Below are 17,500 nucleotides of genomic sequence, written 5' to 3'. Positions count from 1 at the left end.
AAAAACACACACACACACACACACACACACACACATACAAACACACGGACATGGAATTATACACTGATAGAAAAACACAAAAACACACAGGCACAAACACAGACAAACACACAGACAGAGATGCAGACAGAGCAGACAGGCACACGGGCACACACACAAGCACAGACAGACACACAGACAGACACACAGACATAGAAGACAGCGATGCAGACACACACACAGTAATGGATTCACACCTGCTCTGAGTTCACTTCCTCCGGTGTCCCATCAGAACCTTCCTCTGACTGGGTCGGGTCTTTCTGGTAGTTCACAGCCTGGTACAGGACCTGGGAATGGTGGAGAGAAGCGAAAAATGTGATGTTCCGTCCATTTAATAAAGTTAAAGGTCTAAAATACTAAAAGACACTCTAAAATTCCCAAATTCTACCCATCCTCCATGCTTTAAGTGTAAAGAATGTCAGATTTTCAAAGCAAGCACTAAGATACGTGCTTTCAAAAGGACCTTGAGTTGTAGTGCACCTACACAGGTAGAGTAAAGGCCGTAAAAACTTTAAATCTTTAAGCAAACGTGAATGAAAAGCAGCAGAAGATACAACTGGAGTGAGATTAAGTAATCTGTGTGTCAGAGGGATGAAGACCAACAGGACATTTTTAGCTTTTGCCGTTTCCAGTTGACTAACAAAAGCAGGCCTCATAATTTGGGCGTTGAAGGGGAATTTGGTTGGTAATGTACATGTTACACATGGAGTTTGGTTGGTATTGTGCACATCAGAAAGTTAGATACGAATAGATGAATTGTGAAGCGGACACGCTGTTTCGTTTACATGACTGAATGCCAGCCGACTTGCTGGAGTGGTTTTCTGCGATTCATAAATATTGTAATCCCCCTAACTGGAAGTCTGGAACGGGAACTTTTAAGGTGATAAGATGTGTTACAGAGTCAACGGGAGATAAATATTGATCAGAATCCCCATTTTGTTTTGGTTCGAAAGAGATAATAAAGTTTGGATGGCTCCAGTTCCTGCTGGCCCCGGAACATAAAGAACCTGTCCTATTAAAAACGGTAAAGGTCAGGTATTTAGCAGACGCTTCTGTGGGTGGGGGTGGGGGGAGCTGTGAAAGCTGAAGTTTGAGAGGCGAGGGGTGAAAGTTGAGAGGTGAAAGGTTAAAGGTGAGTGTGCACCTGTGTCTCCAGGTTGCTGGATGCGGCCAGAAGGTTCTGGATGCTGGCTGGAGGGCAGTGGGTCAGGGAGAAGGCCATCAGCTTCTGACGCGCAGGCAGGTCCGCATAGCCCTCACACTCCGCCAAACGAGCACACACATCCCAGCCACCGCTGTAACCTACACACACACACACACACACACACACACACACACACACACCTTTAATAAAAGAACAGAGCATTGGCTGGCCATAGTAGGTTGCTGAAAGAAAAAGCTATGATAGTATCTCTAAGAGATTGTCGAATTTGCCGTTTCAAGCTCCAGTTAATCACTGTAGAGCATCCCCCCACTCTCTCTCTCTCTCTTCCTCACACACACACACACACACACACACACACACACACACACACACACACACACACACACACACACACACACACACACACACACACACACACACTCTTATCTCCTCTTATCAGATGCAGCCCTTAAACTCACTAGCATCCATGTACCCTACAGTTATTAAGATGAGGTTTTTTTAATCACCGTACTGCCCTGAGATGCTGTACACACACACACACGAAAAAAACCTACACAAATGTATATACATATGTACACAGTTAAACAAACACTCAAACAACACACAAATAAACTCTGTGTGTCTGTGTGTGTGTGTGTGTGTGTGTGTGTATGTGTCTGTGTGTGAGCCATTAATAAATGAACAGAGCAATGGCTGGCCATTGTACGTTGCTGAAAGAAAAAAGCTATGATAGTATCTCTAGGAGATTGTTGAATTCACCGTTTCAAGCTCCAGTTAATCACCGTAGGACATCCACCCACTCTCTCTCACACAGACACATAGGCGCGCGCACACACACACACACACACGTACACACTCTTATATCTCTTCTTTATCAGATGCAGCCATTAAACTCACTAGCATCCATCCACCCTACAGTAATTAAGATTAGGAGTTTTTTTTTAAGACAATCAGAGCACTGCCCTGAGATGCTGTTCCCACAAACAAACACACACACAGCTTTGAAATGGCGCAGTAAGTGCTAAACACTTTATTTATCATCTCATAAAAACTCAACACACACACACACACACAAACACACACACACACACACACACACACACACACCTCCTTCATCTGCTGGCAGCAGACTATTCAGTTTAAAATTGCTTGTGTTGGAATGGCCTGAGAGCCCACAGAGATAACATCAGGATAAAGAGGTTTACGGCCAGAAAACTGCTCATCTGGAATTAGCCTCAATCCCTCTTTTGCTCCCTCTCTCTCTCTCTCTTCTCTACTTCTCTCTCTCTTTTACACACATCCATACTCATAGACACACACACTCACTCTTTCCCTCTCTCACTCACACACACACACACACACACACACACACTTTCACACACACACACACACACACACACACCTCTCTCTCTCTCTCCCCACACACACACACACACACACACAGTGTTGCCTCCCTTATCAAATACCACCGAGACATGAGATTTTTTTAAAGAACCATTACCAAAGTTTTCAAAGGAGAGCTGAAGTAACAGTAACTCAGCCTGACTGCAAATTATTTGGCTGTTGGATGTCTGTGCACTAAAAAGTGAGGGAGGATGGTGCATACTACGGGCACTGCCAGTATGGTGTGTGTGTGTCCAATGAGTGCAGCCTACTGTATGTGGTACGAGTGCAGCCTACTGCTTGTGGCACTATGCTATGACACATTACCTGGAGTAGTTCCTGGCAGTGGCTGTGGGAGGCTGTGATATGAGTCCTATAGCAGAGCACTACTGTGCAGTACGTTACCTAGGGAGGCTGTGGGAGGCTGTGATATGTGACCTATAGTAGTGCACTACTGTGAAGCGTTACCTAGGGAGGCTGTGATGTGTGACCTATAGTAGTGCACAACTGTGAAGCGTTACCTAGGGAGGCTGTGATGTGTGACCTATAGCAGAGCACTACTGTGAAGCGTTACCTAGGGAGGCTGTGATGTGTGATGTGTGACCTATAGTAGTGCACTACTGTGCTGTACGTTACCTAGGGAGGCTGTGATGTGTGGCCTATAGCAGAGCACTACTGTGAAGCGTTACCTAGGGAGGCTGTGATGTGTGACCTATAGCAGAGCACTACTGTGAAGCGTTACCTAGGGAGGCTGTGATGTGTGACCTATAGTAGTACACTACTGTGAAGCGTTACCTAGAGAGGCTGTGATGTGTGGCCTATAGCAGAGCACTACTGTGAAGCGTTACCTAGGGAGGCTGTGATGTGTGACCTATAGCAGAGCACTACTGTGAAGCGTTACCTAGGGAGGCTGTGATGTGTGTCCTATAGCAGTGCACTACTGTGAAGCGTTACCTAGGGAGGCTGTGATGTGTGACCTATAGTAGTACACTACTGTGAAGCGTTACCTAGAGAGGCTGTGATGTGTGGCCTATAGCAGAGCACTACTGTGAAGCGTTACCTAGGGAGGCTGTGATGTGTGACCTATAGCAGAGCACTACTGTGAAGCGTTACCTAGGGAGGCTGTGATGTGTGACCTATAGCAGAGCACTACTGTGAAGCGTTACCTAGGGAGGCTGTGATGTGTGACCTATAGCAGAGCACTACTGTGAAGCGTTACCTAGGGAGGCTGTGATGTGTGACCTATAGCAGAGCACTACTGTGAAGCGTTACCTAGGGAGGCTGTGATGTGTGGCCTATAGCAGAGCACTACTGTGAAGCGTTACCTAGGGAGGCTGTGATGTGTGGCCTATAGCAGAGCACTACTGTGAAGCGTTACCTAGGGAGGCTGTGATGTGTGGCCTATAGCAGAGCACTACTGTGAAGCGTTACCTAGGGAGGCTGTGATGTGTGACCTATAGCAGAGCACTACTGTGAAGCGTTACCTAGGGAGGCTGTGATGTGTGGCCTATAGCAGAGCACTACTGTGAAGCGTTACCTAGGGAGGCTGTGATGTGTGGCCTATAGCAGAGCACTACTGTGAAGCGTTACCTGTGGTCATAAGTTCCTGGCAGTGGCTGTAGGAGGCTTTGTAGTCCTGAAACAGTTGCGCCTGCTCAGCCAATAGCGTGAGGACCTGGCCCTTTCGCGTTGCCTCGCTGTCACCTGGACACACAAACACAGACAGACAAACAAACAAACACAAAAACAAGTAAACAATTCTGAACAACCATGGAACATGAGAGCCTCAGATTTCTTCCTGTGTCTAACGCACTCAGTGGACCCACTGTAGTCTCCTCCCAATCAAGGACACATGGGGAAGCTGAGCCTTAATCAAGAGCAGCACATTAAATCAGTGAATGCTGGTGTGAGCAAGAGCAGCACATTAAATCTGTGAATGCTGGTGTGATGTGTGATCATTTGAATGCCTCTTGATCAGCATACCTCCATATAAAGAGAACTGCATACTGGTGGCAAACCATAGCACTGCATTTCTGCAACGCAGGTAGCGGTGCTAACAACACCAGGGTTGGGGGTTCGACACATAGATGCCTATAGACCAGGAGAGAGGGACTGATGACCACACCCACTCATTTCATTAGTCGATGCTATTCTATCTGCTTCAACCCAGGAAGAACAGAAATGACTGCCGACATCTAGATTCCTGGCGCCCAGTTTTGGCACCAAAAGAGCCAATCGCCTGAGCTGCAAATGACTAAAAGTAAACTAAAACCCAACACTGATTTGCCACACTCTTGCATGACTGAAACCAGCTTATGAGAAACAAACTTTTTTGGCACCAAAATAGCCAATGCCAACAGGCAGAAGCTAATGAAGCCATGGAGCCTGACCGCCTAGTCGAACACCCAGGATGTGTACAAACCAATGACAAATCTATATGAACGAGCTGCTTTAGACAAAAGTGTTTCTTAAATTAATAAAAATATATAGGGCTGGGCAACGATTAACATTTTTAATCACGATTAATCGCATGATTTCCCTGCTTAATCACGATTAATCGCATTTGTATACGCAAAATCCAATAATTAATTCAAAAGTAGTGTATAGCGCACTTTTATTTTAAATGTTCTGCCATATGAACGAAAGTGCCATAACATTTGTTGTGCAAACACTTTTAACATCAGCATTTTAACACAGCAAACACTTAACGTCAGCATTTTTGTATAGTAGCAGTTAAATAAAATAAATACTTTGTGTAATTCTCAACTTAAACAATGTTATCAAAACAAACACAAAACTAAAGCTTATTGCCACTGCAAAGGCATTAATGTTAGAGTGTGGTGAAGCACCAAGAAGTTCACTGCTGGCAGTTACTCTGCTGTACGTAGTCTGCCGAAGCCTCCCTCCACTGTCTGTTTCGTTGAATGATTTGCAATTATCAAATGTATGTATATATGTCTATGGCAAACTATCGAGATTCTAAGTAACATGGAGACCAAACTTTGTTTGGTACTCCACGTAGATCATAAACCCTTGAATATACAAACGACTCAATTAAATCGGTTGAGAAATGTAAACGCTATAGTGCTTTTTATCCAGCTCCACCGTTCACTTGCGTTTGTTTACAGTCCAGCCTTTACCTTCCCAATATGGCGGCGAGTTGGCACGTCGCAGCAATCATAGACATATATATATATATATATATATATATATATATTTGACAAACAAACATGGAGAAGGGCATTGCAAGGCAATGCAAGGCAGCAATGCCCTTCTCCATGTTTGTTTATCCGCCCATTCTTTTCCGGTTCCGCAGCAGTCAGCAGCAGACTTTTGCAAAATAAAAGCCTGTGAGCAACAGACTTTTACAATAATAAAATAAATAATAAAACCTGCGTTAACGCGCGATCAAATAATTGTCTGCGTTAATTAATTGATGAGTTAACGCAATAATAACGCGTTAACGTGCCCAGCCCTAAATATATATATAATATCTCTTATTATATATATATATATATAAGGCACTGAAAGGGAACCCTAAACAGAAACCACAGTAACACACGAGAGTAGACCGTGATGAGGAGAGACGGATAAATAAACAGTTTCTGATCTCCGATCTGATTTGACAGTGTCTCCTTACATGAATCAAAGACAAGATCACATCAAAGGGTGAGTAATCATCGCTAATCTTCTCCACCACCATTTATGACGTGATTTTTATGATTTTTTTCATGATTATGATTATTATTATTATTTTCCCCCATGTCGCCGTCTCTAGGATGAGATGAAAGAAAACAGATTGAATTGGGAATGAAGCATCCACACATTTAATTTATTTAAACATTTAATGCTGATGCTTTCTTGCAAATAAATAATTTTGGATTCATTTTCTTATTTATGTGATGTGCTTCACTTTCTTCAAACACACACACACACACACACAGCGTCCCTGTGACGTTGGGCTCTTTGATCTCACTGTGTGTGTGTGTGTGTGTGTGTGTGTGTGTGTGAGTCTGGCCGTAAATAACTGCAGGAGTCTGAGTTTCTCATCTGAGTCCTTCCGGAACGGCGCGATGAGTCTCTCATAGTGTCTCTCCAAGTCACTTAACACCCCAAACTGCACATCAAAGACGGGGCTAATGTGGTGGGGAGCACAGTGGACACAGGGACATAGGAAGCGAAAGAGTGATTAGAGATAGAGAGAGAGAGAGAGAGAGAGAGAGAGAGGGAGAAAGAGAGGGAGGGAGAGGAGGACAGAGGGAACATAAAACAATATACAAAGAGACAGACCTTAACGGAGAGAGATAGACAGATAGATGAGGGAAATAATGAGGGAGGAAGAGAGGAAGAGGGAGGTGCAGAGGGAGAGAAAGAATGTAGACAACACATAAAGAGACAAAGACAGACACTGAGAGACAGAGAGATAGAGAGATAGATGGCAAGCGAGATGGAGGGAGTAAGCGAGAGTGAGGAAGAGACAGAGGCGAGAGATGCAGGAACAGAGATAGAGAGACCAGAAGAAAAAGAAAAATGGAGAGATAGATAGAGCTAGAAATAGCAAGGTTGAGAGATAAAGACAGAAAGAGAGATGGGGGAGTGAGGTGGAGAGAGAGAGAGAGAGAGAGAAAGAAAAAACAGAGATGGACAGACAGAGATGAGATAGAGAGAGTGAAGGAGCAAGGCAGAGAGAAAGATATAGAGAGTGAGATGGAGAGAGGGAGAAGGAGAGAGAGATAGGGCAAGTGAGAGATAGAGAGAGGGAGAAGGAGAGAGAGATAGGGCGAGTGAGAGATAGAGAGAGTGAGAAGGAGAGAGATAGAGAGAGTGATAAGGAGAGAGAGATAGGGCGAGTGAGAGATAGAGAGAGGGAGAAGGAGAGAGAGATAGGGCGAGTGAGAGATAGAGAGAGTGAGAAGGACAGAGATAGAGAGAGTGAGAAGGAGAGAGATAGAGAGAGTGAGAAGGAGAGAGATAGAGAGTGAGTTGGAGAGAGGGAGAAAGAAAGAGAGATAGAGAGAGTGAGATGGAGAGAAGGAGAAGGAAAGAGAGATAGAGAGAGTGAGAAGGAGAGATGTTGATATGATGGTGATCCTCCTTTGAGTGCTGGGGGAAGGGGCTGGGAGTGAGATGCCTTACAGCATCAGTGATCACAGGACGTATACCAGCACTGATCGCTCTTCATTAGACACACTCAAATAGCTCACACTCACCTCATGAATCAGACAACCGTGTGTGTGTGTGTGTGTGTGTGTGTGTGTGTGGCGGGGGGGGGGGGGGGGGGGGGGACATGAAGATGCATGGAGGGTGTGTGAGTTTGTGCTCATATAAATGCGTATATGCCAATGCTAGGGGAATGTTTCCTATTAGCATTTACAACTGGTGTGTGTGTGTGTGTGTGTGTGTGTGTGTGTGTGTGTGTGTGTGTGTGTGTGTGTGTGTGGGAGGGGGGCATCAAGATGCATGAAGGGTGTGTGAGTTTGTGCTCATATAAATGTGCGTATATGCCAATGCTAGGGGAATGTTTCCTATTAGCATGTACAAATGATGTGGATGTGTGAGTCTGTGTGTGTGTGTGTGTGTGCAATACATGTGCCTATGTGAGTCTATATGCAAGTCTGCGTGTGCATGTGTGTGTGTGTGTACACATACGTTCTTAATGAGTATACAGAAAAAATCTCTTGCCTGCACTCGACCCCCTCACCCAGCCAGTACTCCTCTCCACTCAACTCCTAGTCACACACACACACAGTACTCCTCTCTACTCAGCTCCTAGTCACACACACACACACACAGTACTCCTCTCTACTCAGCTCCTAGTCACACACACACACACACACAGTACTCCTCTCTACTCAACTCCTAGTCACACACACACACAAACACACAGTACTCCTCTCCACTCAACTCCTAGTCACACACACAGTACTCCTCTCCACTCAACTCCTAGTCACACACACACAGTACTCCTCTCCACTCAACTCCTAGTCACACACACACACACACACACACACACACACACACACACACACACACACACACACACACACACACACAGTACTCCTCTCTACTCAACTCCTAGTCACACACACACAGTACTCCTCTCTACTCAACTCCTAGTCACACACACACACACACACACACACAGTACTCCTCTCTACTCAACTCCAAGTCACACACACACACAGTACTCCTCTCTACTCAACTCCTAGTCACACACACACACACACACACACACAGTACTCCTCTCTACTCAGCTCCTAGTCACACACACACACAGTACTCCTCTCCACTCAACTCCTAGTCACACACACACACAGTACTCCTCTCCACTCAACTCCTAGTCACACACACACACACACAGTACTCCTCTCTACTCAACTCCTAGTCACACACACACACACACACACACACACACACACACACACACACACACAGACGGTACTCCTCTCCACTCTACTCCTAGTGCTCTATACCCCTCTGTATTTCTTTACAGTATGCTACAGCGCTCTATACACCTCTGTATTTCTTTACTGTATGCTGCCATGGTCTATAAAGCTACATGTACAGTCTTCTACAGTGATCTGGCATGATGTAGTTATCTATAGCTCTCTATAATGCTCTATAACACACCTCTATATATGTAGTCATCTGTAGTGATTTAATGATCTGTGTGTGTCTAATGCTCTAACACACCTCTATATATGTAGTCATCTGTAGTAATCTAGCTTTGTGTGTCTATAATGCTCTATAATACATCTCTCTGTGCCGTGTTTTTCTCCATGGCTCTCTGTAGTATGCAGCTCTAAGCCCCCTGCGCTCACAGGACCCTGGCTGGTGACATTAGCATGCAGGGCAGCAGGCGGTGAGATCCAGAGAGGAGTCTCCAGTGGGGTTCAACCCAAACCTTCACAGACGCAAGCCTGGAAGTCAGCAGCCACTTGAAAGCAAGAGAGGGAGAGGGCATGCGAATGCTGGGAAAGAGTACTTCACACACACAAGGGCAACAATGCACACACACACACACACACACACACGATGATGATTTTATGATTTTTTCTTGCTGGGCTGGTAAAGAACTTATTTTACCGGACAAATTTGGCGCATCTTCCTGGCGCATCTTTCAATAACAATCTTAACTTCACCATCTTACACACACACACACACACACAGAGGTGGGAGAAAAAACTGTCAGGCAGGATATTATCACGACACAGCAGCACAAAGTATCACAATATTTATTTATTTAATATGATTTAAATCTTATTTTGGTACATGCGTCTACTCTGATAAAACTGCTTCTGAAGTCAACAAGATGCCACAAGGCCTCGTTCTTCTCTTGCATCACCGCGGAAATGAGAAAGGAAGTCAGAGTCGAGAACACGTTCACCGCGCCCCACCGTACGAAACGTGAAAAATGGGAGAAATAAATCACTGTGTTAGAAGTAAAGGATCACAATAATATAGTACCGTGACCCAAATGTTTTGACAGTAGCGTTGCCTCTGTGGAAATATCCACACACACACGGCAAAAGACACACAACACACACACACACACACACACACACACACACACACACACACACACACACACACACCCTCCGCATTCACAGACCTATCATTTTCAGATGCATCCATAACGAGGCGTGATGCGTCCGTCATTCAGCTGTGATTCATCACTGCTCCTCTGGTTCACCAAACACCACCCCTACCCTGACTCACCCGCCCCTCCCCGCTGTAGGTGTGCGCTACGAGTCGATGCGCAGTGTACGATGCAATATTAATCGCTCCAAACCCCACGCCACAGCCATCTTCAAAAGAAACGGCCCCGGTACTAATAGATGCCATTTATAAGTGTGAATCCATCACCGTGTGCCGTATTGACAGACAGTTATTGACAAGTTCCTTAACCTGATGAATGACGCCGCATTCAAAGTGGTGAGACTAGCACCGCTAATGACCAAGGGCAAGGGTGACATTTGGCGACCTTTTTCCTAATTCCGCTCTCCAAACACAGCTTAGCTTATTCCTTTTGATGGGAGTTCATTTCAATCTTCAGTCATCAATTATGAAGCAGTCAGGCCTCCCTCCTTTACAGATGCAACAACTCCACTCAGAGGCGACTTGGTTTCACTGGCATATTAACCATCTCTCCCTATATGTTTACTTACAGCTTATTACATGATATACAATGTTTACTACAATCTTATTACATTGGTATAGAGTATTTACTAACAGATTATTACATTGCATTAAAGCTGACAATGAATCACTGTAATATGTTGGAAAACCTTTGTTAAAAGTGTATTACATGTGAATAAAGCATTCATAACGTATTAATAACATGTTGGTGCCTCACCTGCCACACGCAGAAGTCTGGCCAGCTCCAGTAGAGTGGTGGCCTGGCGGTAAGCAGAGGGGCACTGGGACACACACTCCTTTATCAGGGAGAGACGGTCCTCACGGAGACGAACTGCAGGGAGAGAAGAGAACGACGACAGTGCGTGAGTGAATGACTGACTGAGTGAGAACAGGTTAGTTGTTGGAACTGAATTTGACCAGCGTGAAATTTTGTTGGATTGGTACTGACGTATTTGAGATGGAAGAAGAAAGTGAACTAGAGATGCATTTCCACCAAGAAAATGCAAAGTGTGATTACTCAACAGCAGAGGATCACAAAAAAAAACCTTGCCCATCAAATGACAGATTATACAGCCCTAATGCTGATTATAACAATAATCTTTTCTGCTTTAAGCACCCTGATAAGCCCCGTGTTTGTATCAGTAAGCTACACAGTGATATACACAGTGATATCAGTAAGTCTCACAGTGATATAAGGCTACCCAGGCCTAATTCCAAGATTTTTGTTTTTGTTTTTACCACCATAACATCTTCTGGCTGCAATTAACAAGCCTGTCTACACCCCTTAACACGTTCGATTTCCCCAATGCAATTAGTTTGAGGTGGTATGATGATGTAGGCTAGCCCACATGTAAAGTTCAGCAAGCTGATCATTGCTATAGCCCAACAAGAACACCTTTGAGGGTGGGCATACAACACTTTAGAAGAAGAACACATAGGCTGTAATGCAATGTGGTGCTGTAAAGAGTTTATGCTGACATTGCAGCACATAAAACTGTGCTGTTGTGGTCTCCCTTCCCCAGTTAAAATGAACCCCAGTACATCCATAACACCCCTAGTTAGGAAGTAGTTGTCCGAGAGAAAGAGAGAGAGAGAGAAATAAATACTGTTTTGGTGCTTGTATTTGTCCAACATTACATTAAAAGGATTAGTTCTGGCATATTTGAGAAGGACAGAGAGAGAGAGAGAGAAAGAGAGAGAGAGGGACAGAGAGAAAGAGCGAGATAGAGAAATAATGTTTTGGTGCTTGTATTTGTCAAACATCACATTAAAAGGATTAGTGCTGACATATTTCAGAGGGACCGAGAGAGGGAGAGAGAGAGAGAGAGAGAGGGAGAGAGAGAGACAGAAAGAAAGAGAGAGAGAGAGAGAGTAATGAGAAAAAGTGTGCGAGTGAGAGAAATGTCTGCATTAGATTCAGATTCAAATAGCTTTATTGACATGACCGCTATGGTTACAGTATTGTCAAAGCATTTAAAATAATAATAATAATAATAATAATAATAATAATAATAATAATTAAAAAAAAAAAAAAAAAAACAGTGACAATAAAAACAAACTGCTGGAGGTCTCTATCTCTATGAGCAGAAAAACATGCATGAAAACCTACATTACTGCACAACAGTGTGTCTGGAGTGTGTGTGTGTGTGTGTGTGTGTGTGTGTGTGTGTGTGTGTGTGTGTGTGTGTGTGTGTGTGTGTGTGTGTGCGTGCGTATGAGGATGTGTGTGTGTGTGTGTGTGTGTGTGTGTGTGTGTGTGTGTGTGTGTTTTCAATCAATTCATTTATTTTACTGATGAGGTGACTCCCTTTCTCTATGGCAGGCATCCACATATCTGGCTGCAATGTGTACTAATGCATTAGTTCCACTGCTTGTATTTGTCCAGCGTGATGTTGATTCGAGTTGATGTAACCAAGAGAAAGCATGTCTAATTCAAACTGACAGCTGAGACACTAACACTGCATGGCCTGTGTACAGCAGTCCGCAGCACAACACATCGCTATGACAGTGACTTAGAGGAGTTGCTATGTTGGTAGATGTGACTCGTTCCAATGAAGGATTCATTGATTTCATCATCACATTCAAAAAAGAGAGACAAAGAGGAAGATGAGGTTGACTAAGAGATCAAGACAGAAAGAGAGAGAGATGTAGAAACTTTTTGCAAACAACACAAACAAACAAACAAACACACAAACAATCAAACCATCAGAACAAACAAACACTCTACACACAAACATAGACACATTTGGATACTCATATACAGTCATGGACACAAATATTGGCACCCCTGCACTTCTGTCAGATAATGCACCACTTCACCCAGAAAATTGTTGCAATTACAAATGCTTTGGTATTCACATCTTTATTTATTTTGTCTGCATTGGAACAACACAAAAAATCTGAGAAAAAAATGCCAAATCTGACATGATTCCACACAAAACTCCCTAAACTTAATATTTGGAAGCACACCCTTTGGAAAAAATTACTGAAATCAATCGCTTCCTGTAACCATGAATGAGTGACTTACACCTCTCTACTGGAATTTTGGACCACTCTTCTTTTGCCAACTCCAGGGTGCCTTCTCCCAACTGCTGTTTTGAGATCATGCCACAGGTGTGCTATGGGATTAAAATCTGGACTCATCTCGGCCACTTCAGAACTCTCTAGTGCTTTGTCTTAACCCTTTCTGGGTACTTTTTGAAGTGTGCTTTGGGTCATTGTCCTGCTGGAAGACCCATGTCCTCTGACGGAGACCCAGCTTTCTGACAAAAATGATTTGGTAGTCCTCAGATTTTCCAATGCCATGCACACAGTCAAGGCATTGGGTTCCAGAAGCAGCAAAGCAACCCCCAAAACATCTGTGAACCTCCACCATGTTTGACTGTAGGGACCGTGTTCTTTTCTTTGAAGGCCTCATTTTGTTTTCTGTAAACTGCCTTACCAAAAAGCTCTACTTTAGTCTCATCTGTCCACAGGACGTTCTCCCAGAATGATTTAGGCTTCCCCTGGAAAGTTTTGGCAAACTCCAGTTTTTTATGTCTCTGTGTCAGCAGTGGGGACCTCCTGGGTCTCCAACCATAGCATACCATTTCATTCAAATGGCAACGGATAGTGCGAGCTGACACTGTTGTACCCTGTGTCTGCAGGGCAGCTTGAATTTGTTTTGAAGTTGTTCTAGGTTTTTAATCCACCATTCGAACAATCCTTTGTTGCATTCTGTCATCATTTTTTCTCTTCCTTCCACATCCAGGGAGGTTAGCGACAATGCCATGGGCTGTAAACTTCTGGATGACACTGCGCACAGTGGACACAGGAACATTAAGATCTCCGGAGTGGCCTTGAGATTGTCCATGCTTTTCTACAATTTTGGTTCTCAAATCCTCAGACAATTATTTGCTCTTCTTTCTTTTCTCCATGCTCAGTGCGGTATACACAACAGAAACACAACACAAAGGTTGAGTCAACTTTGCTCCATTTTAACTGGTTGCAAATGTGATTTCTATACAACCAGCATCTGTGACTTGCCACAGGTGAGTTTAAATACAAATTAAAGGAGCATTACATGCTTGAAATACAATTATTTCCTACAATTTTGAAAAGGTGCCAATAATTTTGTCCAGTCCACTTTTGGAGATTTGTGTGGAATCATGTCAGATTTGGCTTTTCTTCTCTGCTTTTTTTTAGTTGTTCCAATGCAAACCATAGAAATCAACATAAGAATACCAAAGCATTTGTAATTGAAACAATTTTCTAGGGAGAATTGGTACATTATCTAACAGAAGTGCAGGGGTGCCAATATTTTTGTCCATGACTGTATGTTGTCGTTGGACAACTGATTTCACTACGCCAGTGTATGGTGATTTACATATTAAAGGCAGAAATAGCAAATCTGTGTGGGTGTGTGTGTGTTTGTGTGTGTGTGTGTGTGTGTGTTTGAAAGAGAGTGTGTGAGTTCCCTTGAGTGTTACCCATCATGGTGTTTCATTCCATTACTGGTCAGGGGAAAAAAAATGATGGTTATTCTTTACTCCGTACTGGATAAGCATTGGATCCTTTAACAGTAAAGACGTACAAATATGTTGCCCCAATAAAATGTATTTATACTTGAGATTCAGAGCGAGAGAGACACAAAGACAGTAGAAAAGGGAAAGCAAGAGTACAAGGATGTGGGGGGTGGGGGTAGGGTAGGGACACAGACACAGAGAGAAAAAGAGAGATGACCTTAAAAGCATTAGCCATCTACTGTCTCTCGTGGTAAAATATTCATCTCAGCTAAGATCACTTAGTGTGTGTGTGTGTGTGTGTGTGTGTAAGAGAGAGAGTGAGAGAGAGTGGGTGTGTGTCTGTGTGCGTGTGTGCGTGTGTGTGTGTGTGTGTGTGTGTGTGTGTGTGTGTGTGTGTGTGTGTGTGTGTGTGTGTGTGTGTGTGTGTGTGTGTGTGTGTGAATAAGTGAGTATGTAGGAGTGTATGAGTGCATGTATGAGGATGTCAGTGTGATTCTCTGGATGGGGGAGACCTGAGTTCAAGAATGAATCAATACATGCCCCTTTTAGCGCGTCACCTTTTCTAGTACTCCGGAGAGTCATGATATCTTTCTCTGGTTGTTTGTGTGTGTGTGTGCGTGCGTGCGTGCGTGTATGTGTGTGCGTATAAGTATGTGTATATAATAGGGATGCACGATAATATCGGCACGACATCGGTATCTGCAGATAAAAGCTTCAAAACTTAATTATCGGCATCTGCAGATATGAACATTTCTGCTGATGTACCTGGCCGATAAGGTGACGTTCAAATTATGCGCACGCGAAGCAAATGTTTTGGTTACTATGAGCGCCAACAACGTAATTCAACACGTCGGCTGTGTGGCAGTACTTCACAGTATCAGAGGATGTTGACATGTTATTTGTCAGGAAACTTTTCAGGAGATTGAAGAGGAGACTACAGCTTGGCCGTAACGTAGGTTGCATGCATAGATGCAGACCACCTGCGTGCAACGCTTTGCAACATTACCTGTCGCGCGCTAATAGAAGTTAATAAGTTGCTAGTTAGCTAGAAAACACTAGCTAGTTAACTTGCATGCTACGTGACACCAGCGAAGTTGATGAGCTCATTTGACGGGATGTGAAACGTTATGTCACGAGCCCACGCTATCTGTACATGGCTTACTTTTGCATATATGGAATTTATATAGCTAACTTGGCAATAACGTTACATAGATTAGTCTAGAAATCCTAGAAGGGATGTTATTAAACTGTAAGTCAGTTAACCAACGTTAGCTTGCCAAGTTACATTTCCAGAGTGTAGTTGTTCAAGTTCAAGGAGGTACTGTTCAAGTATGAAAATTGTGACGTGAAAATATAAATAAATCTGCCATATTTGAAATCATTTCAATAGTTTTCATGAGTGAATGTCTATTTCTAAAATGATACAAATCAAGTTTGTAATGTCCCGTATCTACAGCAATACCCTATCATAATAACAGATTAATTCTAGTACAGGAGAGACTTTTCAATAATTAAAAAGCAAAGGTGTATATATCGGTATCGGCATCGGCAATCGGCCAAAATGAGCTTGTAAATATCGGCATATCGGATATCGGCTAAAATTCAATATCGTGCATCCCTAGTATATAAGAAGTTGCCTGTCAGCAACACCCTGTGACTTTGCTGAGGTGCTTTCTGGGAAAGAGAAAGAGATACAACACCCAAGGTCTCTCTCTCTCTCGTTCTAACACACACACACACACACACACACACCAGCTGTTTCTCTTGAACAATATAAATGAAAAGATAAGGAGAATGCTGATGTAATCAAACACCAAGTACCCATGACAAAAAAAAAAACATTTATCGCAAAAAGATTAAGAAAGGTACCATGAATTCTACAGAGTCAACAGACTGGTAAAATACTTCTTAAAACCTGTTGTCTGTGTAGTTTATGTTTGAATAAGAAGCTTCGTACGCATTTCAGGCAGCATTTTCTCTAAAGAGAAAAAACCAACAACAACTTAGTACCAACAGATGTCCTTTAATGTGTAGCACACTTTAACAATAGAGAGGCTTGTTTTGCATCGCAGGTAGCAAATTATTTTGGCACCTTGAGAGCCAGTGGGCTTTTAACAGCAGAATTGTTCAGCACTAACACCCTGAACAGTAAACAGTTGTGTTTTCACACACACACACACACACACACACACACACACACACACACACACACACACACAAACACCCTGAACAGTAAACAGTTGTGTTTTCACACACACACACACACACACACACACACACACACACACACACACACACACACACACACACACACACACACCTTGTAAGGGGAGGATTTTGACGTTGAAGTCCTCCAGTCGAGAGAGGGCGCTGATGAGGTCCAACTCCTCAGACACCACAGAAGGACAGTCAGCGATCAGCAATAGACACGACCTGAAGTGTACACACACAATACAAGTTAAAATGATAAGAAAAAGGCTTCACTGATGTTACTGACGTGTTCATAAAAAACACAATGAACTCCCATCTCGCACTACTTTCCCCCTGCACACAAACACACACTCACTCACACACATTCTGAAGTTTTTTTTAAATCCTCATCTATTTTTTTCTGTATCCCTCATCGCCTTCCATCTCTCTATTCTCCCTCTCTCTCTATTGCACTAGGACGCAGCAAACAGCTGTCCTAACTCTGGTCATTTGATCTTTTTTTTTTTTCCATTTTTCTTTTCCCACACAAGTGCTTTATAGTGTGCGTAACATTGAAGGG

At 43.5% G+C, this 17,500-nt stretch overlaps 1 pseudogene; it reads right to left on the bottom strand.

The window, feature by feature from the left end:
* Positions 1-17,500, bottom strand: part of LOC116223687 — a 94,404-nt pseudogene that overhangs the window by 74,608 nt on the left and 2,296 nt on the right.

Source organism: Clupea harengus, chromosome 15 (assembly GCF_900700415.2).
Source record: "Clupea harengus chromosome 15, Ch_v2.0.2, whole genome shotgun sequence".
NCBI lineage: Eukaryota > Metazoa > Chordata > Actinopteri > Clupeiformes > Clupeidae > Clupea > Clupea harengus.
The sequence above is the reverse complement of the archived record's forward strand: the minus strand, read 5'-3'. Positions and strand labels throughout refer to the sequence as shown.